This window comes from Sorex fumeus, unplaced genomic scaffold, assembly GCF_029834395.1.
Source record: "Sorex fumeus unplaced genomic scaffold, SorFum_2.1 ptg000189l, whole genome shotgun sequence".
NCBI classification, from domain to species: domain Eukaryota; kingdom Metazoa; phylum Chordata; class Mammalia; order Eulipotyphla; family Soricidae; genus Sorex; species Sorex fumeus.
In genome coordinates, this window is record NW_026606246.1 from 226,213 (window position 1) to 239,873 (window position 13,661).

The following is a 13,661-nucleotide window of genomic DNA, read 5'->3' on the forward strand; positions in this document are numbered from 1 at the left end:
CTTCCTGACTTCTTCCCACTGTAAATTCCCCTTGGGACCAAATCTGAATACCGGGGTGCTGTGGGAGTAGTCCCATTCTGCTTCTCTTTTTGCTCACAGGTCGTATGCGGGGTGGAGGATGGGGAGAGGGTGGTCGTGGGAGACCCAAGGCCAGACTTCTGGGCAGAGACCTGAGTCCTCTTTTCTTGTCCTCCCCTCTTTCAGATAGTGGCACTCTGTGGAGAGAAAGCAGGACACAGAGTTCCTGTCCCTCAGGGACCCTCAACGGTGAATGCACCCCAATACCACACATCAGATGAACGGGCCCAGGGATTGTGGGAAGTGGAGAAAAGCAGCTAGAATCAGTCAGACACAGGGAGTGCCCAGAGGACATGTGGAAACGAAGTTGGTGGGCCCCCACATGTGGCCTAGGTGAGGCGGGGAGGAGTGAGGCGGGGAGGAGACACGGTCACTTTCTCCTGATCTGTCTCTGCCACCCGGGACCCAGGGTTACAGGGTTCTTGTCTCGCCTCACAGAAAAGAATTTCAGGAGTAGACGAGCAGTGAGGTAAACACAGATTTTATCTGAAGGTTTTTAGGAAGGGAAAGGAGGCAGAGAGAAAGAGTAATGCACTCAAGAGAGAACATGAATTTCTCCAAGGGCAGAAAAAACCCCTGTGCAGACCCCAGCATTAGACAGGAAAGTCCACACCTCAGGAGGGGAGATGCGTGCGCCACATGTGCAGGGCCACATGGGCACAAGCAGCACATGGGCCTAGGCAGCACATGCATGCTCTCCCATGTTCAAGGCTGCTTTGATAGGGTTTCTCCAATCTGCCCTCGCCTGGGGCTTCTACCTAGGTCAAAGTCTTGCTAGGGAGATTGCCAAGGAGGGTGGAGTTGGAAGTGGTCTTCTTTGAAATTCCTTTTCTGACCTTCTGTTCCTGGGCTGGAGCGATAGCACAGCGGTAGGGTGTTTGCCTGGCGCACAGCCAGCCTGGCCGACCCGGGTTCAATTCCTCCGCTGCTCTTGGAGAGCCGGCAAGCTACCGAGAATATCTTGCCCGCACGGCAAAGCCTGGCAAGCTACCCGTGATGTATTCAATATGCCAAACACAGTAACAAGTCTCAAAATGGAGACGTTACTGGGCCCGCTCGAGGAAAACGATGAACAACGGGAGGACAGACAGAGAGACCTTCTGTTCCTGCTAAAGCTTGGGGTGGGGGTGGGGGTTCCCAGCCTTCTCTGGGTCTGTTGCTAGCCAGGTAAAATATTTTATCAGGCTTTAGTTACTGTTTTCGGCAAAGTTGGCTTTTGCAACTTCAGGGATATTGATAGCTCCCAGAAATTCATTGCTATTGCCTTGCAGGGGAAATGGGGGGAAGTTTTCCTATCTGCCTGCCTGCCCACATCAGAAACAAACAGGACTCTGGGGGCTGAGTACAGCAGGTACAATAGCACAGCAAGTAGGGTGTTTGCCTTGCACTCAGCAGACTGGGTTCGATTCCCAGCATCCCATTTGGTCCCCTGAGCACTTCCAGGAGTGATTCCTGAGTGCACAGCCAGGACTAACCCCTGTGCATCGCCAGGTGTGACCCCCCCCCCAAAAAAAAAGGGAAAAAAAGAGAAAGAAATAGGACTCTGGCACTGCCTACCAGCCTCAAAACCTAGGAACCTTCCTGAAACAGAACAGGGACCCTGAAGCCAGACGAATCACTAAGAAACACCCAAGATGGACACGGTGTCAGCCCTCTGAGGAGCTCTGAGGCCTGTTTTCTGGAAGTAACTGCTGCCCCCGAGGTGGGAGTTCAGCTGGGACCAACTTCTGGCCAAGGCTGCACAGTCCTCCAGCTAGGAGGGGGCCAGTCAGGTCCTCCCAGAAGTCTGGTCAATTGCAGTGGCCCGGGCATTTCCTCATAGACACAGGAAGTCGCCCTTGCTTGCAGTTTTGTGTTACTCCAGAGCTACTGAGATATGGGGGCGATGATGGGGAGGGGGGGCTTCTAGAATCCCCCACCCATGTGAACGGGCCAAGTGTCCTCATGTATTCTGAAAGGGGTGGACAGAGTACTTGGTGGATTGCCCCAGAAAGGGGTCAGCTCTGGTTGGGTAGTGATGGAAGGGATTGCAGTCTCTCAAAGTGGCCATTTCCCTGGTCCTCACATTGCCCCTTGAGAGGGGAGAGCACTTGACCACAAGTGCATTTGCCTACAGTCTGACGGCAGGCTTCTTGCTAAGCCAGGATGGGCACTGACCTCCTGGCCGCGTCGTGGCCAGAATCACAGCAGGATTCAGTTCCAGAGTCCCATAGCCTTGAGCCTCTAAAGCTGGGGCTTCTCTAGGATTCTGGCTGAGGGGCTGGGGATAGGGAACGAGGATATTGGTCCTCAAGCCTCCAAGCGGGTCTGACCAGCCTCGAGTCTGCAGAGATGCAGCATTCGCAGGCGGTGGCCCAACACCCCAGGGCGGGTCACCTCCCCAGATCCTTACCATAGCTAGCTTGCTGTGGGGGGGTGGAGGCCAATCTAGTCACGTGTGCCTTTTAAGCTTGGGTCAAGATGGGTGCCAATTAACTCAGAAACTCCAAAGAACCACATACTGCCACTAGGTTGCTGGGGGGATGCAGGCAGGAGTGGGGGGGCCATCAAGCCAGGGGAAGCAATGCACGGGACGGACAGTGGCCCAGGGCCCCCATTGCCAGGGGCACAGAGGCAGCCTTGCTCAGCACCGCCAAGGACCCAGCTGGTGAGCCGGCCTGCAAGCCGGCTGACCCCCAGCCCAGGACACAGCTCAGGAGACTGCTATATGGTCACAAGTGAATAACTAATAACAGTGGATAGAGAACCAAGTCACCCTGTAGCATGCGGTGCCGTCTCTGAAGGGGCAGGGTCTGCGCTGAGTGGTGCCAGCTGATAGTCACAACTCCAAGGACTGTGAAGCAGTAGCCCAGCTGCTAGGATAGGTCCCAGGCTTGTGATTTCATTGTCAAACCACCTCCAGGTGTCACCGCAGTGACTGAGGCTGAGGCTCGTTGAGCAGGGAGGAGTTAGGAGTGATCAGCCTAGAGGATCCTGGCCAGTCACACTATCTTTTTTTTGGGGGGTGGGGTGGGGGAATACACCCACAGTGCTCTCAGGGAACCGTTTGGGATGCCAGGGATGGAACCCGTATTAACTTCATGCAAGGCAAATGCCTTAGTCACTGTTCCTTCGCTTGGGCCCTTTTGCTAGCACATCAGATGGAGGTGTTCCTCAGAGCCTGGCCAGGTCTCCCGGGAAGACGTCCAGAGTAGCCCCCACCAAGCTGAGGTGTACTTGCCTCACTGTTCTCCATCTGAAACCAACCTGAGCCATCTGTCCCCTAGGAAAGCCAAGCTCTTGGATTTCAGGGCCTAACTACGCATGCCCGGGGCCCTGACACCTTTGGCGCTGTGGAAAAGGTCTCCTTCCTTCTTAAAATGGCAGAGCATCAGAGGGGGGATGAAACTTGTCCTCTCAAGCACCCTTCTTTGTGCCCTTTTAGGTGGGAAGAAGACCCTGGTCTGGGGGGTAGGGGTGATGAAGGTCTGAGCCATCGTGAGAACCCAGACGTGACCCGAAAGCAAGTAGCCACCAGTCACCTGGAGCATGTCTTAAACAAGGCAAGGCCCTTTGCTTTCTTACCATTCAAGAGCCTGATTCGGGAGAGTGTGAGGGGTTCGGGCGGCGGCGTTGGCACCATCTGACCTCCTCCTCGATATGCCAAAAACAGTAACAATAATGGGCCTCATTCCCCTAACCCTGAAAGAACCTCCAGGACAGCAGTGTTGGGAAGGACAAGTAAGGAGAGACTGCTAAAAATCTCAGGGCTGGGACAAATGGAGACATTACTGGTGCCCGCTTGAGCAAATCAATGAACAGTGGGACAACAGGTGATACAAGAACGCACTACCTTGTACTCTAAGAAAACCGAGTCTACTAGATCTTGAGTTTGGACATGCTGTTGCACGTCAGGAGTGGGGAGCTTCGGGGGGCCACTGCATTCATCCAGGCACTTTCTGGCTGTCGTTCCAAGCAGCAGAGGCCAGTGGGAATCTTGCTTCTAACAGCAGCCCAGCTCCCAGATTACTACTGAAGTCAGGAACCGGAAGAGAGTTCACCAAGGACACCCCTTTCAACAGAAGGTCCCACTTGAACTCAAATCCATGTTCTATGGGACCTTCTGACTTGGTCCCAGAAAGTTTCCCAAACCCACCCAGATTTGGGGGGGTTAGGGCAATGAGAAGGTTCAGCTAGGGTCCCCCAGCAGTGAGAGGAACCCACTTGTGCCTAAAAGGTAGTAGGGGGCTCCTTTTTTAACTATCCCTCATCCCAGTTTAACGGGGGAGGGGGCTGTTCCCCAGGCTCACACTCTAGAATGCCAGAATTCTAGATTCTTCGAGACTCCATAGAGGGCCGGAAGTGGATGCTCATCTGGCTGGATTAGGCATCCCCCCTCATTGAAACCTGGAAACCTGTGCTGGGCTCTAAAGAATCAGTGATTCCTACTCCACACACTCCGTGTGTCAAGATAGCTGCTCCCAGTTCTCAGTGCCCCCTGAGTCCATTCCACGGCAGAATCTGGGACCTGGTATGCACTATTGATCCCCAAAGGGAATAGAGTCAATCAAGGAACCATTGAATCAATTACTGGACACCCACAGCTTTCTCTATTTGAAGTGCCAAAAACTGTAACAACGATGGGTCTCATTCCCCTGACCCTGAGAGAGCCTCCAGTACAAGCAAAGTTGGGAAGGATGAGCGGAGAGGCTGCTAAAATCTCGGGGTTGGGATGAATGGAGATGTTACTGGTGCCCGCTTGAGCAAATTGACGCACAACGGGACAACAGTGCTACGTAGCTTTGTATGGGGACCCTCCTCCTGGCAGTTGGTAGAGGGCAGATTAAGGGGGAAGAGTGGGGGGGGAGACAGGCTGAAGTCTTAGCTCAACTATGTGCCTGGCCCAGAGGAAAGACAGCCTCAACTTCCTCATCTACACCAAGTAGTAACAGGGTCAGCTGTCCCAAGGCCCCCCAACTCTTGCAGCCCTCAGATTTCAAGAAGTTTCCAGGGACTGTTCCCAGAACAGCGAGCAATGGCCAAGGCAGTTGAAACTAGTTAGTGTAACGAGCCCAGGCGCCTTCAGAAGTGGAGTTTTGGAAAAGCCATCATTTTTACAGCACAAGCGATGACTCACATGCCCAGCAGCAACTGAGTCTGGCTCATGCTTTCCGTGATTAGCGGGGTGCTCAGAGAACTCTGCCTCTGGTCAGGGTTGAGCTCATTCCTCAATGTTATAAAAAGCTTTGAACAACCTGGCATCTTGCATTCTAAAAACACATCAAGATCTTGTTTCTGAACCTTGAATGAGGACTATTCCAGGCATTGGTTTGGCCTGCGAGTTCTGTGCCTGTTAAAAAATCTTTGCCATCACACCCTTCACGAGCTGAGGTTCCGGTCATTAGCCTTGCGTTTCTCAACTCTTTTTTGGTGAGTCGGGCTCCAAGTCCAGGCACCCAGTTCTTCGACTTCAATCAGCAACAAGTTAACACTGTTCGTGTTATTTCAGAACTGGTTAGGCAGAAGGCTTGAATTTTTTCACTTCCTGACTTTATAATTTTTTTTATTGAATCAATTTCTTAATTGAATCTAACGTTCATTGATTTAAAGAAGGCCTTTGATTTTGTGAGACTGAAGCGGTCATCGAAGTCCTAGCCAAACAGGGCGTTCAAACTCAGTACATCAGGATCCTCTGAGCTGTATTACAGATTTACCACCAGGATCTCACCATTCTACAAGGAAGTGATCATCGACATAAAGAGGGGTTCGGCAGGGTGATACCATTTCACCGAAAGTCTTCGATGCCACCCTCGAGAACGTCATGTGACGACTGGAATGGGAAGGATTGGGAGTGAAGATGGGTGGTCGGCAGCTACACCACCTCTGCTTTGCTGATGACATCGTTCTAATAACAAAACATTAGCCAAGCAGCACAAATGCTGGCCGACTTCGACCGTGAGTGTGGAAAGGTCAGACTGCAGCTGAATCTCACGAAGACAATGTTTATAAAAAACGGACAAGTTCCTGACGTTCCATTTGCTCTCAATGGAACAAACATATCTGAATGCAGCAGCTATGTGTACCTAGGTCGAGAACTCAACATGAAGAACGACTTGGCGCCAGAACTGCGCAGGAGGAAGAAAGCGGTGTGGAACACCTTCAAGAGAGTCTAAGAAGTTAAGAGGATGAAGAACCTCCGGCTCCGGGCACATCTTTTTGACTCCACCACTCTTCCTGCACTAACATATGCCTCAGACCTGGGCCCTAAGAAGACAGGACGAGAATGCTATTTGGATCACCCAAAGAGAAATCAAAGCTATGCTTTGAGTATCACACTGCACTCAAGTTGAGAGAAGGAATCCAGAGTTCCGACCTCTGTCGACGATCAAAGATCAGAGACGCTGCCTCGTTTGCCAAGGCGTCGAAAATCAGATGGGCCAGACACGTAATGCGATTTAGAGATGACCGCTGGACTAGAGCCATTACTGACTGGATTCCATGGGACATCAAAAGATCACATGGTCGCCCACCTACGAGATGGTCAGACTTCGTCAAAACCCTGAACAAATGGTTTGAGGCTCTTTGTGTTCCTAGAGTGAGCAGACGCCATTGGGCTATACTAGCGCACAACGGGGACAAATGGGAACATTGGTGCCGGCTTGAGCAAATCGATCAATGGGATGACAAGTGATACAAGAATCAACGTGAGATATAGCTACAAAGCTTTTATGTTTGAGTTTCAGGTTTTTTAGAGAATTACAAAGCTGTTCATGACTGGATTTCAGTCATAGTATTTCAACACCATCCCTCCACACCAGTGTACATTTCCCAGCACCAGTGTCTCCAAGGTTCTCCCCCGTCACCCTTCACCGCCTGCCCCTTTGGGAAGCACTTTTCTCTCTCCTTTTGGGCATTGTGGTTTGCAATACTGATACTGAAAGGTTATCAAGAATATCCCTTACCTACTTTTAACCCTCAGATCTTGTCCAGCGTGCTCATTCCCAGCTATTGTCATACTGGTCTCTTCTCTATCTTACCCCTACCCTGAATCACCCCCCTGCCCCCACACACACTTGTGTGTACAACCATTTACCAGTCCTCCTAACCCGTTTACCCTGGCCATGGATATTATTCTACTATATATTTTATATACCGCAAATGAATGCAGTCATTCTATATCAATCCCTTTCCTTCTGATTCATTTCATTCATCATGATAATCTCCATGTCCATTCATTTATAGGCAAATTTTATGACTTGATTTTTCCTGACAGTTGTGTAGTTTGAATCACTTTTAAAAAATTTAATGTTTATGTTGTTCACAGTAGTTTATTACATTCGGTATTCAAACACCAATCCCACCACTGTTTTTTCAAATTTTCCCACCACCACCCAAGCCTGCCCCCAAAGCAGGTCCTAAATAAATTTTGTATTGTTATGAATAATCCACTAAAAATGATCAAAAAAAGTTTCCTTAGAGGAAAGTGTGTGAAGACTGTTTAAACCCTCCGCCCTCATCCAGCGTGATCATTCCCAGCTATTATTGTCATAGCAGTTTCTTCTGTTCTGGATAACCTTTCAGTATCAGTATTGCAAACCATAGTGCCCAAAAGGGGAGAGAGAGAGAGAGAGAGAGAGAGAGAGAGAGAGAGAGAGAGAGAGAGAGAGAGAGAGAGAAATGCCTGCCATAGAGGCAGGTTGGAAGTGATGGGAGGGAATCTGGGGACATAGGTGGTGGGAAATGTACACTGGTGGAGGGATGGGTGTTGGAACACTAACTAAACCCAATCATGAACAGTTTTGTAAAAAAAAATTAAATTAATCCCTTAGCACAGCTGGGTGTAGTCTAAAAAAGATAAGACCCCACTGGGGTGGATATTACTGAATCAATGACTTTACTTTTCAGGTCCTCAGGGATTGCCAGAGCCTGTGAGAGGTTCTAACTCTGGCTCCGTGCTGTCTTCCAACAGAGGGGGAACCAACCTATGCTCTCTGGTGAGTTCTTTCCCCCACACCTCCATCAGCACTTGTTTTTGAATGCGCATCATTCACTAGTGAGGTGCGTTGGACTGTAGCTTGCCTTAGCCTTGCTGAGTTGTGACGTTGACCGTGTCTTCATTACCTATTCGCCCTCCGGACATTCTCCTTGAACATGCGTGGGATCACACTGGACAAGAGCTGAGGGTTTAAGTAAATTAAGGGATATTCAGGGCTTACTTTTTTACGTTGATTGTATCTGACAGATTATAAGTCAATAGAAATGCCATTTGCTCTCTTATAAAGAAATTGTAGCATAAACATAACAATTGCATTATTAACCGGAAGGATTCCCTTTAGCCACTTAAGGTGGGTTTTTTTTCCTTTTTAAAAATTGAATTACTGATGTACAGTTAAGATAGTTACAAAACTCTTCATGATTGGGTCATACAGTGTTCCAACATCTGTCCCTCCACCAGTGTACATTTCTCACGAACAAAGTCTCCAGTTTTCGCCCTCCCAGCCTGCCTCTAAGGCAGGCACTTTCCTTCTCTCTCTCTCCCCTTTGGGGCACTATGGTTTGCCCTACAGATACTGAGAGGTTATTATGTGTGATTTCTTTTCCTATTTTCAGCATACATTTCTTATCCAGAGTGACCATTTCCAGCTATTGTTGCCATAATGGTTCCTTCTCTGTCCGAACCGACTAAAGGTTTACTCTCAGCTCTGCTCAGAGATCACTCCTGGCAGGCTTGGGGGACTGTATGTGATGCCTGGAATTGAACCCAGGTCAGTTATGCGCAAGGCAATCTCCCTGGCCCCAGATCCAAATTTGTTTTTTGGGGAGTTGGTTTTGTTTGGGGGCCACACCCAGTGAGGCCCAGGGGTTACTCCTAGCTCTGTACTCAGGAATAACTCCTGACAGTGCTCAGGGGACTCTATGGGATGCCAGGGATTGAACCCGGGTTAGCTGTGTGCAAGGCAAATGCCCTATGATACTATCTGTCCCTCAGACACAAATGGGTTTTTTTGTTTCAATTTTGGGTCATATCTGGCAATACTCAGGGATCACTCACTCCTGGGGTGCTTGCAGGACTATATGGGATGCCGGGATTAAACCCAGGTTGGCCATGTGCAAGGCTGAATTCACATCATGTAGTTCAGACACCTGGTCTACTGGGTAAAGCTTTTTTTTTTCTTAACACTTTCTGTGTGACTAGGATAAGATACAAAAACAAACAAACAAAACCCAATTCCTTAAAGGGCAGACACCAGAGCACGCCTTCCTGTTTTTGGATTGCAAATATTCAGTTCTTACTTATCTCCTTCCCAGGTGCCAGTGGTTTTTTTAATGGTTTGATGCTCAAAGTAACTTAGAGCTTGATGCTTAGACATAGGAAGATGATTCATGCTATGCTTTTGTAACATGGGAATTGATTCCAAGTAATATTTACTCCTGGGCATCTATATTTTCTTGATGTAAGCTTCAGTCGCCTTAGTTCCTAGCACTCCCAAAGGAGGGTCCCAACGAAGGGACTGGATGGACCCAGGGCTAGCAGTAAGCTCCCCTGGCATCAGAAAGGGACAAGCTAAGCACCATAAGTCTAATAAGTTAAGAGAACGGTCACAAAACAAACTCTGCTTGACCCAAAAAGAAGTAACTGAATAAAGATCCTCCTGGGATTAAGACTAAACTGGCCTGAGGACTTCAGTCTGGGATATACAGAGAAATGACCCCAGAAGAGCCAACCTTTAAGCTAAGTATATATCCCTTACTGTGTCCGTACAAAATGACTAGAAATATTAGAAATCGACAACAATGATTTCTTAAATGGATTATTAACTGAGGAAAGGAGAAAGCAAAACACCCTGGATAAAACCCCACCCTTGAGTGGATCTCCTAGGAATCTGAAAAGCTGATGCCTCAGATGAGATTTTTGTCTTGGAGTTAATCTCCTAGACCTTCCCCTGAAGGCGTGGCTTTACCTCTGTTATGCTAATGTTCAGCCCCACCTTAGGTGCCCCATCCTTCCTGATTTCTACATAAACGTGCTATAAGGGGGAAAGGAGACTTTTGACTTTGGACTTGGAGAACGTAGAAGAGAGAGAAGATGATCACTAGGAAGAGGAGAACTACGACCAACCAGAAGACTTTGAGGTCTATGAGGAGACTAGGATGATGGACCTATGATGACTGGGACTACGACCAAAAGTACATCTACACTGTGAGGGGAGAGACCAGACTACACTGGGGAGGAGAGAGAAAAATCAACTGACAGCCGACAAGCCTGGAACCCTGTTCCCCCGTTCCCCATCCTTCATCCACTCGTCTGGCGCCTGACCGGGCTGGGGAGTCGGTTCTCCAGCAGCTAACGCTTGAGTCCTGCATGCGCCCTCTGCTGCTTTTCTCGTTCTGTTGTGGAAAGACACAAGGGCTCTAAATAAGACGTCACCGCTGGGAGCTGGCCTCAGGCAGGACAGGATTGTGGTGGTGTCTGTCCCGACTTGGAAGCTACTGCCATCTCTGGACAAGCTCAAGATGACCTCACTGGGCTCCAACACATGCAACAGGCAGAACTGGGAGGGCGCAGACTTCCCGATTCTGTGCCAGACGTGTCTTGGAAAAAACCCGTATGTTCGGATGACCAAAGAAAAGTATGGAAAGGAATGCAAAATCTGTACCAGACCGTTCACAGTATTTCGCTGGTGTCTTGGAGTTCAGATGCGTTTCAAGAAGACCCAAGTGTGCCGGACCTGCTGCCAACTGAAGAATGTCTGCCAATCCTGCCTGTTGGACCTGGAGTACGGCCTGCCCACCCAGGTTCGTGATGCAGAGCTGTCGTTGAAGGAGGACATGCCCGAAGCAGATGTTAACAAGGAGTACTACACTCAGAATATGGAGAGGGAGATCTCTAACGCAGATGGAACCTGGCCCGTTGGCAAGCTCCGGAAAGCCACCTCTACCAGGGATACACTTCTCAAGCTGGCATGGATGGCACCTTATTATAAAAGAAACCGCCCCCCTATTTGCTCCTTCTGGGCGAAAGGAGAGTGTCAGAGAGGAGAGGAGTGTCCATACAGACATGAGAAACCCACACATCCAGATGTCCCCCTTGCTGATCAGAATATTCGAGACCGGTACTATGGGACCAATGACCCTGTGGCAGACAAACTTCTAAAGCGGGCATCAGCAATGCCCCGTCTGTACCGACCCGAGGAGAAGACTATCGCCACACTCTATGTGGAGGGTCTGGGGGACACTGTGACTGAGACAGATCTAAACCATTTCTCTCAGTTCGGAGAGATCCGGATGGTGACTGTCATCCAGAGACAGCAGTGTGCTGTCGTTCAGTTTGCCACCAGGTGGGCTGTGGAAGTTGCTGCTGAGAGGTCCATGAAAAAGCTGACCATCAACGGCCGGAGGCTCCGTGTGAGATGGGGAAGGTCCCAAGCAGGTAGAGAGAAAGAAAAGAAGGACGGTGCCCCAGGTTCTGGGATCAACCTAGAGCCTGTCCCGGGCCTGCCAGGAGCACTTCCTCCTCCTCCTCCTGCAGAAGAACCTTGTGCCAGCTACTTCATCCTACCCCCAAGTGGTCCTCTGGGTGTGGTGAACATTGCCCCTCCCCCACCCCCAGGTTCTGGCCACACCTGTTCCATCCCATGGGGCCACCCCCTCCTTTCATGAGGCTCCAGGACCAATCCATTATCCTTCTCAGGACCCTCAGAGGATGGGAGCTCAGGCTGGGCAATGAAAGTTTTGTATCTCACTGATTCAATAAAATAAAAATGTGTCTAAAACAAGTTTTTTTCTTTTTGGGTCATACCCGGCAATGCACAGGGGTTACTCCTGGCGGTGCTCAGGGGACCAGATGGGATACTTGGAATCAAACCCGGGTTGGCCATGTGCAAGGCAAATACCCTACCCCACTGTGCTATCGCTCCAGCCTCTAAAACAAAGATTTCTTGTACTAATTGTAGTGACCTGAGTGTGATTTAACACTTCTGAAGTCACACCCCAGAAAGGCAAGTCAGAACAGGCACCCAGCACAATCCAGGTCTTTCCTCTTTTCCTCACTTACGGCTAAAGGAATTGCTGATAATTTTCCTTCTATGCTACCAAAAAGACAAAAACTAAAGTTCTTATTTCTATCAATCGAATGGAAAAAAATATCCTGGAGTGTATCACTGAGAAAACCTGGTGCCTGGGATAAAATAATTTAAGAATTTCCTATAAAACACTCACAAACTGACATGAAAATGAATTGGAGAGTACTGGGGCAGAAGACGTGGGACTCCCGACTGGAACTCTGTGTTCACTGAGATGGGACAGAAGCTGGGCCTCCCCCAGGCTCTTCCCGTGTATCTCAAGCCAGGGTGAGCGGGCCAACCCATTATGGATTTGTTCAGAATTGCTCCCACGGAACAGGGGACCCAGAAGATGGCATTTCCCGAGACCAAATCTAGGCCTGCTTTAAAGTAGTTTATGAAATTAACCCATGGTTCCCGGATGAAGGGACTCGAGACCAAGATTTGGAAAGTGTCTACATGGCATCTAAGGAGGGACCAAGATCCCCATGGAATTCTGGGTTACATGGGAGACTTAATTCTATTCTCCAGTTTTGGAGAAGTACAGTGGAGGAGAATATTAGGGGTCAAGTTGTTGGACTCCACGCCCAGCTGTGGGGCAGGTGAGAGCCCTTCCCACCCCCCAAGGGACCCAGTCCCAGCAGCCGACCTCCACTACCCAACCACCAGGCCGCTTTGTGGCCCCGCGACACATAAGACACTTCCTACCCGTTTTCCACAATTACTACACCATTATCTAGTGGGATTCAGACAGTAGGCAACAAATCAGAAAAATATATAAATGTATGCCTCTCGGAGAGCCCGACAAGCTATTGAGAATATCCTGCCTGCACAGGCAGAGGCTGGAAAGCTCCCCCGTGGCGTATTAGATATGCTAAATACAGTAATGACAACAGGTCTCATTCCCCTGACCCTGAAAAAGCCTCCAATTATTGGGAAAAGACAAGAGGCTGCTAAAATCTCAGGGCTGGGAGGAATAGAGACGTTATTGGCGCCCACTCGAGTAATTTGACGATCAACTGGATGACAGTGATACAGTGAAGTTGTTCTTAGCTCCTCCCATACCCAAGTCCTGAAAGAGACTCAACATGTTTCCAGTAGAAACGCACTCTCAAAATAAAAATATTTCTGATGCTGATGAGTTAATATTCCCTACAGAGAGACCCCCAGCTCTTCCACATAGCTCCACACCCAGAGCATCAGATAAAAGGGATGTGGGTGACGAGCCCACTGCCACTTCCTCGGATTCTCAGTCTGAGAGTGACTCGGAGAAGAGGCTTCCCGCCTCTCAGCCAAGCAGCCTCCAGACCACTTGGGACGAGCTCCCCATCACCCCGTCCAGCTGGAGGAGAAGCAGCCTCCATCTTGTCAAGGGTTGGATTATCAAGAATGGATTCACTCAGCCGTTTCAAAAAGTCCCTTGCTTCGTACAGACCTACTTCTCTGTACTGTAGGGAATATCTTATAAGATGGAGCAGAAATGCCTATTGGGTACCCCAGATTTTCACGTGGTTGCTAACATGTGCTTAAGCCCTTCTCAGT

The 13,661-nt window shown here is 49.4% G+C and overlaps 1 pseudogene; it reads left to right on the forward strand.

Annotated features, from left to right (window-relative positions):
• The first annotated feature begins 10,572 nt into the window (after positions 1-10,572).
• On the forward strand, positions 10,573-11,785 carry LOC130017316 (pre-mRNA-splicing factor RBM22-like; annotated as a pseudogene).
• The last annotated feature ends 1,876 nt before the right edge of the window (positions 11,786-13,661 follow it).